The 15549-nt window shown below is 40.7% G+C and overlaps 2 long non-coding RNA genes across 10 annotated transcripts in view; one reads left to right on the top strand and one right to left on the bottom strand.

The window, feature by feature from the left end:
- Nucleotides 1-15549, top strand: part of LOC142018333 (uncharacterized) — a 101508-nt gene that overhangs the window by 53626 nt on the left and 32333 nt on the right. For 2 of the 3 annotated variants that reach the window (XR_012646793.1, XR_012646791.1), the window contains exons 4-5: nt 528-756; nt 15377-15493. This is a non-coding gene — a long non-coding RNA (uncharacterized LOC142018333). The remainder of the gene's footprint in view (nt 1-527; nt 757-15376; nt 15494-15549) is intronic. The other variant, XR_012646792.1, reaches the window with a different exon arrangement.
- LOC142018334 (uncharacterized) overlaps nt 1-15549 on the bottom strand; it is a 158371-nt gene that overhangs the window by 33356 nt on the left and 109466 nt on the right. For all 7 annotated transcript variants that reach the window (XR_012646796.1, XR_012646797.1, XR_012646798.1 and 4 more), the window contains 2 exons: nt 10160-10299; nt 2274-2355 (listed from right to left, as the gene is read on the bottom strand). This is a non-coding gene — a long non-coding RNA (uncharacterized LOC142018334). The remainder of the gene's footprint in view (nt 1-2273; nt 2356-10159; nt 10300-15549) is intronic.

Genomic DNA, 15549 nt, shown 5'->3' on the forward strand with positions numbered 1-15549 from the left:
GTGCAAGAGACACAAAAATCAATCATTCTTCAGGCTCTGGTGCCATAATTTTCCTTTTTTATGCATGATGTGACCAAGAATGCTCTTTCTGCAGGGGCTGTATGTATCAGTCTAGCCCTAAGCTTTGTTTTTTATCCCCATACTTTGCTAGTACATTCATGTGTTAGCCATGTCACCTCTGATGGGGTCTGACCATCTAGTGGCTACCTAGGTGATAGGACTCAGGATCGAGTCATAGATCATTTGTTACTATGATAGCATTTTGGGTATGGATTCTCAACCTGGAGGTCATGAGTATTAAAAAAGATGAACAGCTGAGAAGAAGGTAGTATAAATACATATACACTTCACTAATACCCATAAGAATGATCTTTCTCTAGGTTTTCTGAGCCTTGCTCAGCTGTTGGAAATTCTTATAAGCACAGAAGCCACTTTCTATATAGGATTACATCTATGGACACAGAACAGTTAATTTTCACTTGTTCAAAGTGTTTAATTCCTTCAGTGTTTGCTCATACTCATTACAGGCTGAACGCTGGAGTACTTGCACAGTCCTTAATTCAAAAAGGATCAAAGCTCTCATCCCACAACTGGACCCAAGTGGAGAAGAACCCTGTGTCTGACCAGAACCAGTTGTAGGATTGGATCCCACATCCAGAAAACTGAACAATGTACTGTGACATCCTGTTCCTTGGATAAGTGCCTCATCTGTATACAACTGTGATTGCATATAAAGGATGCCATGTGACCTATTAGGTAAAAGTGATGATCTGCCAAAAGTCATATTTCTGTCTAAATATGTATATGTAATTAATTCATATGAAGTTAGCAGAATGTATTGTATGGTTGTCACTGAAACATGCTGGCTACGTCTACACTACATAGATCTTTCAAAAGATGTCTTCTGAAAGAACTTCTTTCAAAAGAGTGCATCCAAACACAAAAAAAGTGGATCAAAAGAGTGATCTGCTCTTTCAAAAGAGAGCACCCACACAGCCCTTGATCTTTTGAAAGAATGGACCAGGGACTGAAAAATTAGGTGCCATGAGGACTGCTCTTTCGAAAGAAGGGCCCTGTGGAGCTTTTTGAAAGAAAGCATTCTTCCTGAAATGGGAAAAGAAGAGTGATTTCAAAAGGAATGCTGCATTCTTTTGATTTACTTTCAAAAGAACAATTTTATGTGTAGATGCTCCATGGGATCGTTAAAAAGAGCTCTCTTCTTTCAAAGAATCTTTTGAAAGAATTTGCTAGTGTAGATGCAGCTGCTGTGAGTTTGGGAGGCGTCCACATACTAACTCTCCAGAGATAACAACAAGGGATTTAACAACAATTGGGTGGGTGCTAGACAAACATCAACAGCCATTGTCTAACAAGGGAGAAACAATACAACTCTGCTGCCGCATGAGGCCACACCAAAGGAATTGCTCAACTTGCCTGAATATTCAGCAATGCCCACCAGAGATGCTTGGACTTGTATTCTCCAAGCACAAAGACAAAGGGTATAAAAAACACAGAGGCCCATGTTTGGCCTTTTCGCTGCCTCCACCGATGCTGCAAACAAAAAAGACGTTGCGAAGAAGATTGGAGATTCCTGCAGAAGAGATTGGCCCAGGTTTCAGAGACAAATCTGTATTTTAAGCACTACAGTATCCAGTGGGGTGAGGGAAAACTGCTTTATCTAGTTGTTGCCCAGTCTAATAGGGTTGAGAGTTTAGTCTGCATGTTTATATACGTGTGTGTGTATGTATATATACACACACATATATATGTAACTACTCTCACTCTCACCTAATATCACTTAAAATCTATCTTTTATGGTTAATAAACCCATTAAGTTGTTTATATTTTCCAGTGTGTTTGCTTGAAGTGTTTCAAAAGGGTGCTTGCTCAGGTTTGCAAAAGCTGGTGTTTATCCACCTTCTATTCATGAAGTGGTGAACCAAATAATAAATTAGATGGCATATTCCTGAGATGCAGTGTTGGGAGCTTGTGGGATCTGCTTTATGCCTCTCTTTGTGATTCATGAGTAGCTCTGGGAACATTCATACAATCTCGCTATGTGGGGGGGCTCCACATATAGTTGTGCTGAGAAACACCAGCACGTGGAGGCGTTTGCTGCTGGTCACTGACAAGGCATTGTGAGAGACAGCCTAAACAGGGGAGAGTTCACACACTTATCCACAGAACACATTTAATACTTCAGCTGGAAAAAACAACATTAGTCAAAGCACCCTCTTCACTACTGTTCTCTAGGAGTAGAGAGGTTACTTTACCTTTATCTTTGGCAGCAGTGCAACTGCTTCTGCAATATTGTATCTAATTCTGGTGCCCACAATTCAAGAAGGATGTTGATAACTGGAAACAGAAGAACCACAAGAGTTAATGGAGGATTAGAAAATGTCTTGTAGTGACTGAGCTCTTTGAATTTATCTAATGGTATTAACAAAGAGAAGGAGTAACTTGATTACAATATGTAAGCAGCGACCTGGGGGACAAATATTTAACAATGTGCTCCTCAACCTGGCAAAGAAAGGCATAAAGTGACCCATGGTCTGGAAGTGGTAGTTAGACACATTCAGATTGGAAATAAGGCATGAATCATTTATGGCTAAAGTAATTAACAATTTATCAAGGGTCATGGTGGATTATCCACCACTGATAGCTTTTTAAATCAAGACTGGATGTTTTTCTAAAAGATTTGTCCTAGGAATCATTTGGGTGAAGTTCTCTGGCTTCTGTTATACAGAAAATCAGACTAGATGACCACAATGGTCCCTGCCTACCTTGGAAACTACTCTGCTTTCAACATTTGTTCTTAGAAATAGAAGATCATTTCTACAAATGTATCAAAATAGTCTCCTTTTGAGTTTCCATGTTTAACCATTATAATGGTAACAGAGCTACCCAAGCACTTGTCTGTACATTTCTAGAGAGCCAGCACTTCTTGGGTGTCTGAAGGCACTAGTATTGTGAAATAATTGTTTAGCCATTCACTGCCTTGACCTCTGATTGCTTAATTATTGAACACTGGAAGAGAAATGGGTTGAGTTACCTTATTCATTAGCAAATATAACCATATACCCAGTATTTCACGTAAAATGTATAATACTATTCACTTTCATGATTGCATGCAACCAAGCTTCTTTAAAAAATGCAACCAATATAAAAATGATTTAATGTGCTAATGGTTATATAGCACCGCATTATAGTCCCAACTGAGGAGGTTACTTAAATATAGGCTATCTTTAAGCACATGACACTTCACAATGAAGTCAATGGGACTAGGTTATCCACATATTTAAAGTGAGGGGAGTGCCTCAGAACAGGGGTGAGCAAACTTTTTATGGCAGGCCCCACTTTTCACCCCTGCAATTTGCAGGGCCCCCCACAACCTGTCTAATCTAATCCAAACCGAAGGAAATGTTGGTTATGTTCATACGAAGAAAAATACCCTTTCAGCACATGTAATAATATAAGTACATAGAATGTACAAACTTTATTAATGGGTAGATAAATGCGAACACATGTACATAAAAACAGTAACATATTTCAACATTTTTAATGAGATGGCTGAGCCTGAGACCCAGCAGTCTATTGTGCTGCACCTCCCTTTTGAGATTTATGCCTGGCCCCCCACTTTGTGCATCCCTGCCTTAGAGCCTTGCTGAACAGAGGCCTATAAGGATGTCATTTTACAAAGCAAGTATTAGAGCAGACAGTGAATTCTTCCTTCCATGGCCTGCCCATCCCCTCCCCATCACTCCAAGGCTCCATCCCTTGGCTAAGCCAGGAACCAGAGTCTGGCCAGGGAGCATGGGCCTCTCTACTTGCTCAAGGGGAAGGGCTGAGAGCAGCCTTCAGCCTGTGCCCCCATCCCTGGACAAGTGGAGCGTCCATAGCTCTCCACAGCTGCTTGAGTGGCTCTTACCTTGACCCAGCTCTGGCTTCCAGCTTGTCTTCTTATGTTGGTGCTTAAAGTTACTTATGTAAACCTACAAGCAGGCATCTACATAAGTAGTCAGATTTTCAGAGGAACTGAAATTCAGTGGGATTTTTGGCTACTACCATCTCTGGAAGATGAGGCCATTCTTAGGTGCCTGGCTTTGGTTAAATATTCTCACCCATGGGCATGTTCCTTGTAAGATGTGGGCTTGTGCAACCGCTCAGAAGAGATTCAGATGTCACCCAGCTGATTATCAGAGTGTGCACATCCAGGTTTGTGTTTGATGTTTCTCCTGGTAGTGCACACAGGTCAACCAGTGCAGGGAATGCAGGGGGGCATGGGCCATGTGCCCCTGCCCTGACTCCTCCCCATAATTCACTGAAACTAGACAAAGCCTCTTCAGATTGGGCAAGGGACTTGAGTCTTTGTGTTGCCACAAAAATAGAACTGTTTTTTCTAAGCATGAGTAATTGGCACTGGATTCCCTCTAAACCTTGTTAAGCTAAAATATATCAGAAGGAAAAAGATCGCAAAATATTTACTACAAGGGAAGGGAAAGGTAAAATTGTTCTGGATCAGTTTTTTTGTTTCACAAGTTTTAGTGGTGGGGGAATGAGGTTAAACTGGCAAACCTATACTGATGTCCATTTATAGCCACCAGAGATACAGTACATGCAATCGTAGCAGGTACTGACAGAGTAATTACAACACCGGATTTTGTAAGAGTCCTGGCATTAATGCACACATGAAAAGATGGAGAGAGAGCTCCATCTACTGCCATCTGCTATATATTTCAGAGTTTGTTTGATCAAGAACTCCTCCTAAACAGTAAGAGCCAGGATCACCAAATTCAGCATACAGCTTCCTCTTATTGTAACATAAAGCAACATAATGATTTGGCTCTGCCAGGAAAGGGATGCTTCTCCTAAAACCAAACAGAAAAAGAGACAGAATCACCAAAGCAAGTAGAGGCCTCAAAACTGGCATAACTGAGTGAATGTTGAGAGAGACTGAACCAAGATGTGCCAGAAAAATAGGATGAACCAGGAACAGGATTGCTCCTCAATAAACCTCACAGAAAAGAGATAAAATGGAGAAATTTGGAGTACTGCTTTGTTTTGCCGCAGCTAAAATCAATGCTTAAGGTTTAAAAACGAAAAGAAAATGTTATTGGAAACCAAATTGATTTCCTTTTTTGTAAAACAGAGTGAATGATAAGAGTTTATAAGAATTAAGCAAAAACACGATGGAAGTACGATTTTAAAAACATTACTAAAAACAAATGGACATTTAAACAATACCTTAACTTCATAAAAAATACACTGTATTTTTGAAAAATACTATAGTTTAAATGAAGCACGCACCTCATTTCTTTTATTTAAATAAACCTCTTAACCGAGTTAAGGATACCAGGAAAATCTGCGAGAATAATATGAAGGCAAAAATGAACAAGATGACCGTATTCATTGCCTGTAACAAATTCACCAGTTATAAGTCATCCCAGTAAGAAGAAAAGGAATGATTAACTAACGACTAAACTCTCTCATCTACAAGTATGTAAGAATTGCTTGTTTCTGTAGTAGCTACACGCCCAAATAAAGGTTGGGACCCAAGTAAGCCAGACACCTTACATGCACAATAAGAGTCAGTCTCTGTCCAATAAGCTTACATTATAAATAGGCAAGACAGATAAAAGAAAAGGGACAGGAAAATACTGTACTATTATCACCATTTTACAGCTGGGGAACTAAAATACAGAGATTAACTGACATGCTCAGGGAGTCAGTTGCAGAGCTAAAATTTAATCCAAAATCCCTTCCCCTCATATTATTAACTAATGAGGTCTACTTTTTGCAACTTGTTTTAAATGGGGCCAAATAGGTTCCTTAAGTGTTCTCATGCCCAAATGATGCTGGCAGATAATCTCATAGAATCGATACCACTATATCAATTTCAAATTCTGGATGCTGTGAAAATTGTTCTTAGTTTTCCAGACCTCAAGATGAGCTCTGTTTAAATTCTACAGCTTCCCTCCCACATCAACAGAAAGTGATCCAATAAATGATATTACCTCACCTACTTGTCTCTCTCGTGTCCTGGGACCAACAACACTACATCATCACATTTAGCCATACAAATACACAGGGCACTGAAACCCTCAGAAGCTGCTACAGTGCAAATGAACACAAAATCAGGAAGTACACATCAAATTACCGGTCAGATTGAAAACCAGCAGGATGTTTAAACAAGGAGAGAGAGAAAAGGGCATAGGAATGATGTATGAGCAATGGCTGACTGATTCCAAGGTGTAGAAGAGCTGAGGCTTTACTGAATGTACCAACACAAAGAAACACATTTATGGCTCAGTCTTAAAACCTACACAGTACCATGTGCTAAAACTGTAGCACTCTCCCAGAAATTGCAGGTGATCACATCCCAGGCAGAGGGATTTTTTACACTGTACTTTTATTAAACTCCTGCAAGAGCCTGCAAGTTGTCATAAACTTTGCTGCAGGGCTCCAGCATATTTTCTTTCTGAGATAGAACCAAAGTAATTGTTTTCTTCTTTGTTATTACTCCTCTGCAGCTGTAATGGATGGCAAGATGTTAAGAATTACCAGAGCTTCATTCTGCATCCCCAAGGCCTTGAAATAATGGAATGTGTGTCCCCCTGCTTTAAAGGGACTGAGCTAAAGCTTATTGAAGTCAGTGGAAAGGCTCCCACTCATTCAATGGGTGTCAGATGAGGCTGTATGGGAAGGCTTCCTCATTCATTTACAAGGCAGGCATTCATTCAGAACCTTGTCTATTTTATGGTGCAGGATCCTGAGCTTGGGGTTATCGAGAAATGTTTTCATTTCCTCAACAGTTTATCTTGACATACCACCATTTTGTTAGAATTAGAAAAGCAAGCTCTACATCAGATCCAAACACATTTGCACATACGATCAATCGGCAGTACACAATTGTGCCACATAAACTGATTCATGCAGCACTCTAATCTCTAGCAGCTGTGGACACTGCTTCAGAGAGTGGTGACAAAGAGAAACAGGAAACTGGTCTATATCCATGTGGCACCTGCCTCGTGGGAAGGAAAGGATTTGACAATAGCATTAGTGAAAGCTATATTTAGATGAATTATACAGCTCTGTAATCACAGGGGCAGGGGCAGGTTGACAATTCATATCCAGTATCTTTCCTGACTGAAACCAGATTAAATGATTTAGGAAAAAGTTGTCATATTCCACTCACTAGGTTCCCTTAGCCTTTCAAGAGTGACCCGGCTGTTGTTTGTGGTGTAAATTCCTGCCACAAATTCACAAGCTCCTTTCTGAAAAGGCAGCTGATACCCTCATCAAACACAGTGATGGACATTCTAGGTAGTTCTGCTTCTATGGAGAGTATCTTGCCTATTTAATCTGTTTTTAATTTGATTATGAAGGCTGACTCTGTTTTAAGAACTGTAGTTATTTATTGTTTGTGTTCATCTGCTTTTCCTGTTTCTTCCTGCCCTCTGTTACAACAACAATATCATTCTCAGAAATGTTACAAACAAAGGCTAACAGCTCTGAGTGGGTAATACATATAGATCCCATCCTATTTCAAAATGTTTTTAAAAGGTCATTTTGGTTCTGATGATAATTCAGAAATTAATTATCACAAGCTGGGCTCAATAAACACATTTTCTCACCATCTGCCAAAGCCTTTCTGCTAATCTGTGAATCAGGATAAGTCGAAACAAGGGAAGTTAGATAAAAAAAACCTAGCCCAAAACAGAAACAAACCAACACAAACAGGAAGAATTAGTGAGATTTCAAAATAGCCATGCACTTAGATACCTAATAGATGTCCCCTGGCTGTACCACTGAGAAGGCCCTGTCTCAGTTCACTCCTCACTGACCCTCAAGGAGGTGACAAAGGGCAACCTGACTGACAAAAATTTACTTCATGGGACACAGAACAAAATATGACCCTACAAACGCTATAACTGAGATTATTAAGGACTTTATACAATTCCACAAGAAGAAATTAAAGTGTTCTACCAGCACAGACAGACAGGTCCCCACCTGGAAAAGTTTACAGATGAACTCCAGGCATCATGCCAAAACATGGCTAACACTTGGAAGGGGTATGTGGGAGGAAGTGCAGGGATCAGGCCTGTCAACCAGAGAGGTCAGGAAGAGGGGACAATGGGGTTGTTTCAAAGTGACCCAGAGCTCCAGCCACTGCAACTGCTACTTTGGCACTGGTGGCAGCTGGAGCTCTGGGCCCCTTTGAATTGCCGCAGCAGCACTACTGTGCCGCTGCATGCAGCTGTTACGGTGGGGGGGGGGCAAAAGGGAAGGTGGGAGGAACAACAATGTTGAGGTCCAGGTGGGACTAAGGACCGAATGGCCTAGGCCCTGCCCCTTCTGCCCTTTGGGCTATGGAGCTGAGCCCCCCTCCCACCTTGCCGCAGGGCCCACGGCAGCTGTCCGCAGCACTAGCAGGGATTACAGCACAAGGAACACTTTGTGTGATGTTTATCAGAGAGGTAGCTGTGTTAGTCTGTATCTTCAAGAACAACAAGAAGTCCTGTGGCACCTTATAGGCTAACATATTTTAGAGCATAAGCTTTTGTGGGCAAAGACCTGCTTCATCAGATACATGAGTGGTGGTGGGGGTGCTTTTCCAGAGGGGTATTTAAAGAGTAGGGTCCCAGTAAAAGGGAGGGCCAGAGCTGACAAGGCCTATTCAGTCAAGGTGACCTTGTCAGCTCTGGCACTCCCTTTTACTGGGACCCCACTCTTTAAATACCCCTCTGAACCCCCCCACCCCACTCATGCATCTGATGAAGTGGGTCTTTGCCCAAAAAGCTTATGCTCCAAAATCTCTGTTAGTGTATAAGGTGCCACAGGACTTCTTGTTGTTCTGGTGTGATGTTGGTAGATCAGATACCAGCTCTAGATAAATCTGTAGAGCACTGATAAATTCACAGCAGAAAACAAGGTCAGCTCATCTTTACATGAATATTATTAAACACAGGCATTAGGCTTGTAATGATGTGTTTAATGTTTAGACTCTGAATGCTTGCAAATTGCTGCACACATATATCTTGCTTTTAATGTCTGTATTCCCTGCTTCAAAATAAAATGCAAGCTTGTTTTATAATTGTAAAAATGCCTGCTGTGAACTTGTAAACTCAGATGGGAAGAGTGGTTCTGCTCACCCATTCAGGAGGACTATTAAAATTAACTGGACAATCATAGCACAAAAGGTTTGCTAATTCCCTGTGTTTGCATGGGGAAGTACATGCATAAAGCCTTGTCTTATTGGTCTGAACACTGGAAGGGAGAAATAAAAATAACTAACATGAAGATTTCTTTTCTTTGCTGCCTAGACTCTCCCAAGGGCAAGAATTAAGCAGCAAAAAGCAGAGAATCCCATGGTCATCTTGGTTATGCCTTTGAAAGACATTCATTGCTGACACAATACTACATCTGTCAGCTTTCGAATCACAGACTGGAACTCATTTGTTATATATATTTACTTTAACCTGTAAATTACTCTCATTTCTTTTTCCTAATTAATACATAAATAACGTATATAGTTGATTATAGGATTGGTTACAGGCTTTTGTTTTTGACATCTCAGGTGCAAATTAAACAGGATAAGTGACTGTTCTCTTGTGACTGGAAGCAACCTGAATATTTTGAGAGGTTTTATTTATTTATTTATTTGTTTGTTTTTATGTAAGTGACCATTTGTCACTAGTCCAGCTTTTTCCAGTGTGGGGCAGATATTCAAAGCGTCACAGCTAAATATAAGGAAAATACTCTGGAGACAGCTCAGGTTAGCCAGTAACATGCTGCTTCTTGGTTCACCAGTTCCCTCTTCTGGTTCTCATAGTCCATTGCACCTAAAGGACAACTGTATTTAAAGTTAGTTACAGTTCCTTACCCCTTGCTCTCTGTAGCTCTCACTTCCCCAGTTTTCTGCCCTACCATTTTATTGACTGTCTCTCTCTGTCTCTGTTCTTATTTCTACCCTTTCGAGGTCTCTCTATAACATCTTCCTTGTCTCTCAGCCTTCTCTGTGTTCTGTTGCTCAGCTTTGTCTTACTACTTACCGCCTGTTGACTTCACATGGGAACTCCCTTTGCGCACCAAGTCTCAATCCTCTGATTCACCCAGGAGGAAAGGCTTTAACTGTGGGGGTGAGATCCAAAGCACTTACCTTCCAAATTAATGGATTGCTCGACTTCTCCTCCTAATCCATTTTAGGATGGGATGTTCAGAACAGTTGTACTAGGATATTAATGGCAGGCCATATGGGAAGTATTCAGATGTGTTTTCACCTGCACCAGATACCTCCTCCTGAAATGAAAATGTTTTCATGATTTTTTGTCATCTTTCCAGAGCATGTAGTAATAGCAATTAAATATTTGTTTATCGCATTAGGAACTAATTGCATGGAAGAGCTCATGTGGAATTATTCAAAACTACAGAAGTCTGAGGCCACGCACTTTTTTTTTAAAACTTCAATAAAATTCAAGAGTAGAGCCACATTTAAAAAAAATGTTAATGGAGAAAAAAATCAGTGCTGATATAGTGTTAGTCAACTCACAAATTGCAAAAGTATTTGTAGCACTGAGCTGTATTCTCCTAAAAACAAGAGTTTACAGTGGGGAATGCTATCTCAACCTGAACATCAGAGGAATAAATAGCAATAAATACATATAGTGTGTGGGTGTGCGTGCACACTAACATAGTATAGCCTCACTAGTTCACCGTAGTGAGCAGGAAACACGCAGTGCATTACTGAATTTCTTTAAAATGGCAAGTAAATGAACAAATATTCTATGAATCCTATCAACCCATGGGGCAAGTTCATCACTGAATCACACCCCTTTAAGTGCCACTTAATGAGTGGAGTATTGTGTAGAAGTGAGAGCAGAACATTTTTCCTTTCTCTTTACCAGCCTGTGCTTCTCCTCACCCATCCTCCACAGTATCTATCTACAGTACCTATCAATGTATTTCTAAAAAAGTCATGTATGCATGTATTTTACCTTTAATGACTATTGATAATGTTTCATGATGATCTAGTAAATATACATAACTATGTTTGTAAAAATAACAAAATCTTATTAACATGAAACTCTTGATAGCAGGCTTTGCCAGTAAATTTGCAAAGAAGTAGGGAGTGATCTGCTGGCTTTACACATGAGGTGTGTACAGGGTGACCACATTGCCTTAAGGTAGATATGGGACACTTGCCTCCAGGGCTGCTGTCTCACGTCACGACTCCTTGGAGATGAGCGCTGCTGCTCCCAGTGAGGCACCAGGGATGGCGGCTCTGCAGCCTTATGATGGAGAGAGTTAGGGAGGGAGACTCTGCAACCTTCTGGTGGGGGAGGTGCCTAAAAAGGGATTTTGCAGCCTCCTAGCAGGGGTGACACAGTGAAGCAGGGCACCCGTCCTGCATAGCTTCCCCACAGCAGAAGCTGCTTCCTTGAGGCATGGTGTGCTGAGGAACGAGGTACCCACTCTGTGAAGGGGCTCCTCAGCAGCAGAAGCTGCCTTCCCTAGGTGTGCGATGCCAGGGAATGAGGCAGCTGCCTCAGTGAGCAGCTTGCTGGCAGTGAGAACTGACACCATGGGATCCTTGGGTATGGGGCAAGGTGATTTGCTCACCTCGATTATCTTTTTCTGATTTGTCCTCCTTGCTTACTGTTTTGGGTTCTCTGTGCCTTAAATATTGAGTCTGTTCTGGTCTGGCTATGGTCTGAAGAAGTGGGTCTGTCCCACGAAAGCTCACCTAATAAACTATTTTGCTAGTCTTTAAAGTGCTACTTGACTGCTTTTTGTTTTAAAAAAGAATTGTGTATGTTACTAGAAATGACAAGGACTCAGCATCTTACTATACTTAAGATCTTGCCAGGTAAATTGTATTACTGAACTAAAGCGGAGGATGAAAACGGCACAACCCACCATCTCTTTCTCATAGTATCTGCTTGGAAGTGGATAGAGCATCTGACCCTCTAAGGGAGGAAGGTTAGTACCACTGGTATCCAGGGAAGCAGGAGAATAAGTAGCTTGCAACACATAATCAAAGAATGACAATCTAAACATAACACAAGAGACAACACAGGCAGAGTGGAAGCAGGAATTGATGGTTCTCAGTAGTAGGTCCCTGCTGTGTGAAGAGCCTGCCTCAGCCCTTCCAGGAAGCTATTTAAACAGCATGCACTGACAGCCTGCCCAACTTGTTCGCCAGCAGTCCCAGGCTGCTCTTTATCTCGCTTTTTCAAGAGCCTGCCCCACCCATTTTCCAGCCCTGCCAGGAAGCCCTTTAAACTACACATCAACAGAAAGGACAATTTGTCCTTAAAAATAAGCTGGGACACTCTCCATGGCATTAGCTGCTAATTATTATTTGTGTTAGGAGCACCTCTTTTTATATTTCTATAAATCTATATAACTATATAACCTGAGTCTCTGACTATTCTACATCTCTTATGAGACTCCTCTACCTTTGAAAATTCAGTGCAGTCCATGGTTATCTCTCTTCTAAGCCTCAGACTTTATGACTCTGAAATCTGGTGTTCACAATATAGGGTAAGGATGTATCTAACTAGGGAGCCATCAGAGCTTATGAGATTCAATAGCATTAGATTTGCAGTAAAATAGCAGGAAAGCTGAAGACCAGACATTCAAAGGCAGTGGCGGCTGTGCTGTGTTCAGAATGAAGTTTTTACATAATCTTGTAGCACAGGTTCCCTTATTTTTAAAAATTATCGTGAAACTCCAAAATGCCAGCAGTCTGACTTAGGGTAGGTCTACACAGCACAGCTGTTATTTCAAAAAAACTATTCTTGCATCTATATGATGCAACTTCTTTTTCAAAATAATTTCAAAATAGTGGTTGAATTATTTCAAAATTGGTAATCCTCATTCTACAAGGAGTAGGAATCGCTACTTTGAAATAAGCGCTATTTTGAAATAGGCACTATGGCCATGTCTACACTACCCCTCCCTTTTGGAAGGGGCATTTATATGACACAGATCAGAACTGATATGACTATTCAGCACCTCATTAGCATAATGGGGGTCAGTCGCACTTCAAAAATTCTGTTTTTGAAAAGCAAACTGGACGTGTAGATGCAGGTACTTTGAAATAAACCCCAGACTTTGAAATTCCCTTATTCCAAATTTCAAAAGAGAGGGGTAGTGTGGACACAGCCTGTGAGTGCATACAATGTATTATTGTGCGTAGCAGCATTATTTTCAAATAACTATTCCGGAATAGCTTATTTCAGAATAAGGTTGCTGTGTAGACATACCTGTATTTATTTCCACTAGGAACAATACTGCTAATACTTACAGAAATTTTTAAATCTTCAGTAGTAGCCCCTATTTAAATTTGTTGCTTCAAAGATAAAACTCCTGTCTTCATTCAGACTTTTAAAGGGAGAGGCATTGCCAATATTAAATCATTTGTTTAAAAAATGCTCTGCCTGTGTTTTTATTAATATCTGAGAGTGATAACTAAAGAATTTTAGAGAGACAATGTGGATGAGGAAATATCTTTCATTAGGACACTTTTACTGGTGAGAGAGACAAGCTTTAGAGCTGCTTACAATGTCACAGCTATGACACCCTTTGTCTGCCTAACATCCTGGGACCAACATGGCTATCAAAACACCGCATAACATAATTTTAAGGCACTAAGGTCCCATTTCTACAAACACTTACTTCCCTGCCCAATGCTACTCATTCACAGTAGGTAAAGTAAGACCAAAAGTGAGTGTCTGTAGGACTGGGCTTGTTACATGGTTCCATTTTTACATGGCTGTTCAGTTTGTGCATGTCTCCCAATTCAGACAATGAAACTGGGCAGATCATCCTTGCTTTTTATGTAAAGTCATTTTCTTTTCTGGTTCTCATGCATTAATCCAGAACTAAAGCATTTGGGTTTCCAACACTGTAAGAGATGTTGAAATGATCAACAAAGCTAAACTCTGTTTTCACAGAAACTGACACCAATGTGGAGCTATAGAGATGGCACCAAATCACACCAATCATCCACACATACCTGGATCCAAATTCTGACAGTGCAAACTGCTCCGTGGGTTTAGCTTTGGAAAACAAAAATAGACTGACAAGGTTTTGCACTTTAAAACAGAACCAACCCCATGGGCTTTGAGCTCTGTGTAATAACCTTTTCTATCTTGCTCTTTGTCTTAAATTGTATGTCTGAACCAACTGGCTTTACCCCTTTAAAGCTTTAATTGACTGAGAAATCATATATGTGATCCTGAACTACTGGATTGGAGTGGGATTAGGCCAGTTGAAGCAATAGTAGTTGTTGCCAACCCAGTAGTGTAGCCTATTTAAATGCACACTCTGGCCTAAATTTAGCCACGCCTTGAGAGCGTGTACTTCCATTGAAACAGTATGTGGAGTTGCATCCACTCGTGCTGGGGCTGAATCAAGACTTTAAAGAGTAACCAGCTGTTCCAAATGTCCAGCCTATATACTCGGTTTTATAGGTCTGGATGGATTGTTGCTTTTATATGTGCAGTATTTGCTTTTATGATCACATGCCCTAAAATCATTAACACAGTTATTGTTTCATGTGTATAGGCTGGAGGGCAAGGTGAAATGCTTGATGCAGGAAAATGAACCTCCACATTGGAGATGATGGGAGATTTAGTCCTATCTAGGAAGCACATGCTCTGGTTTCTCTTCAGATCGTATAAATCTTTTGCCTTTTAGCTCCTCACCAGATCTGCTCCTTTGTGTGACCACATTCAAAACATCTAGGGCTACTTAAACATAAATACAATTACACTAGACTAAATTAGCCCCACCCCAAATCTTTGGCATATATGCTTACAATTTAAAGGCATGTCAACTCTACTGCACTCAGTCCCAGTTTTTAATTCCTGGCTAAGGACACTAGACACTGAATGTCTGATGAGTTTTTTTCCCCCATGGCTGGGAGCCACATAACCACAGTCCCCTTAAAAGTATTTCAGTAGTGAGTGATCCAAGACAGAAGACTGGAGCCAAGTAAATTCTGTCAAAACTATGACTGAAGGCTATTTCCAAAAAGCTGTACTGATACAGGCTTAGCATAGTTTGGTGCTTCTTTGTGAGTAAAGATCTGTGTTTCAAACATCCATTTTTGTGGGCTATGACTCACTCGTAGGAGGATCCTAGCATAGCCTGCTCATATGTTAATAAAAATCATTAAGTGTGGATGCAAACTGAGCTCCTCCTGTAACTATCTGAAAATATCTAACTCACAAGTATTAAGGGTGAATTCTCTGTTCTCTTCAAAATGTCTTTAATGGAGTTATAACAAGGTAAAATGGGTGTAGCAGCATGGAAAGATAATGGGAGGAAAGGATTGAAGATAATGAAACATAGTTTCGTGCCTTTTCAGGAATCCTAATACCCTTACTACTGGAATTGGAGATGACAGCACACAGTCCCCCTGAGGAAGGCCTCAGCACCTCTCAAGATCAGGCCCCTTGCGTGATAAATACTTGGAAATAAAAAGGTATGAAATATAAATTTTCATGTCAATGGGCTGGATTCACAGCAGAGCACTTTTGT

This window comes from Carettochelys insculpta, chromosome 10 (genome assembly GCF_033958435.1).
Source record: "Carettochelys insculpta isolate YL-2023 chromosome 10, ASM3395843v1, whole genome shotgun sequence".
NCBI lineage: Eukaryota > Metazoa > Chordata > Testudines > Carettochelyidae > Carettochelys > Carettochelys insculpta.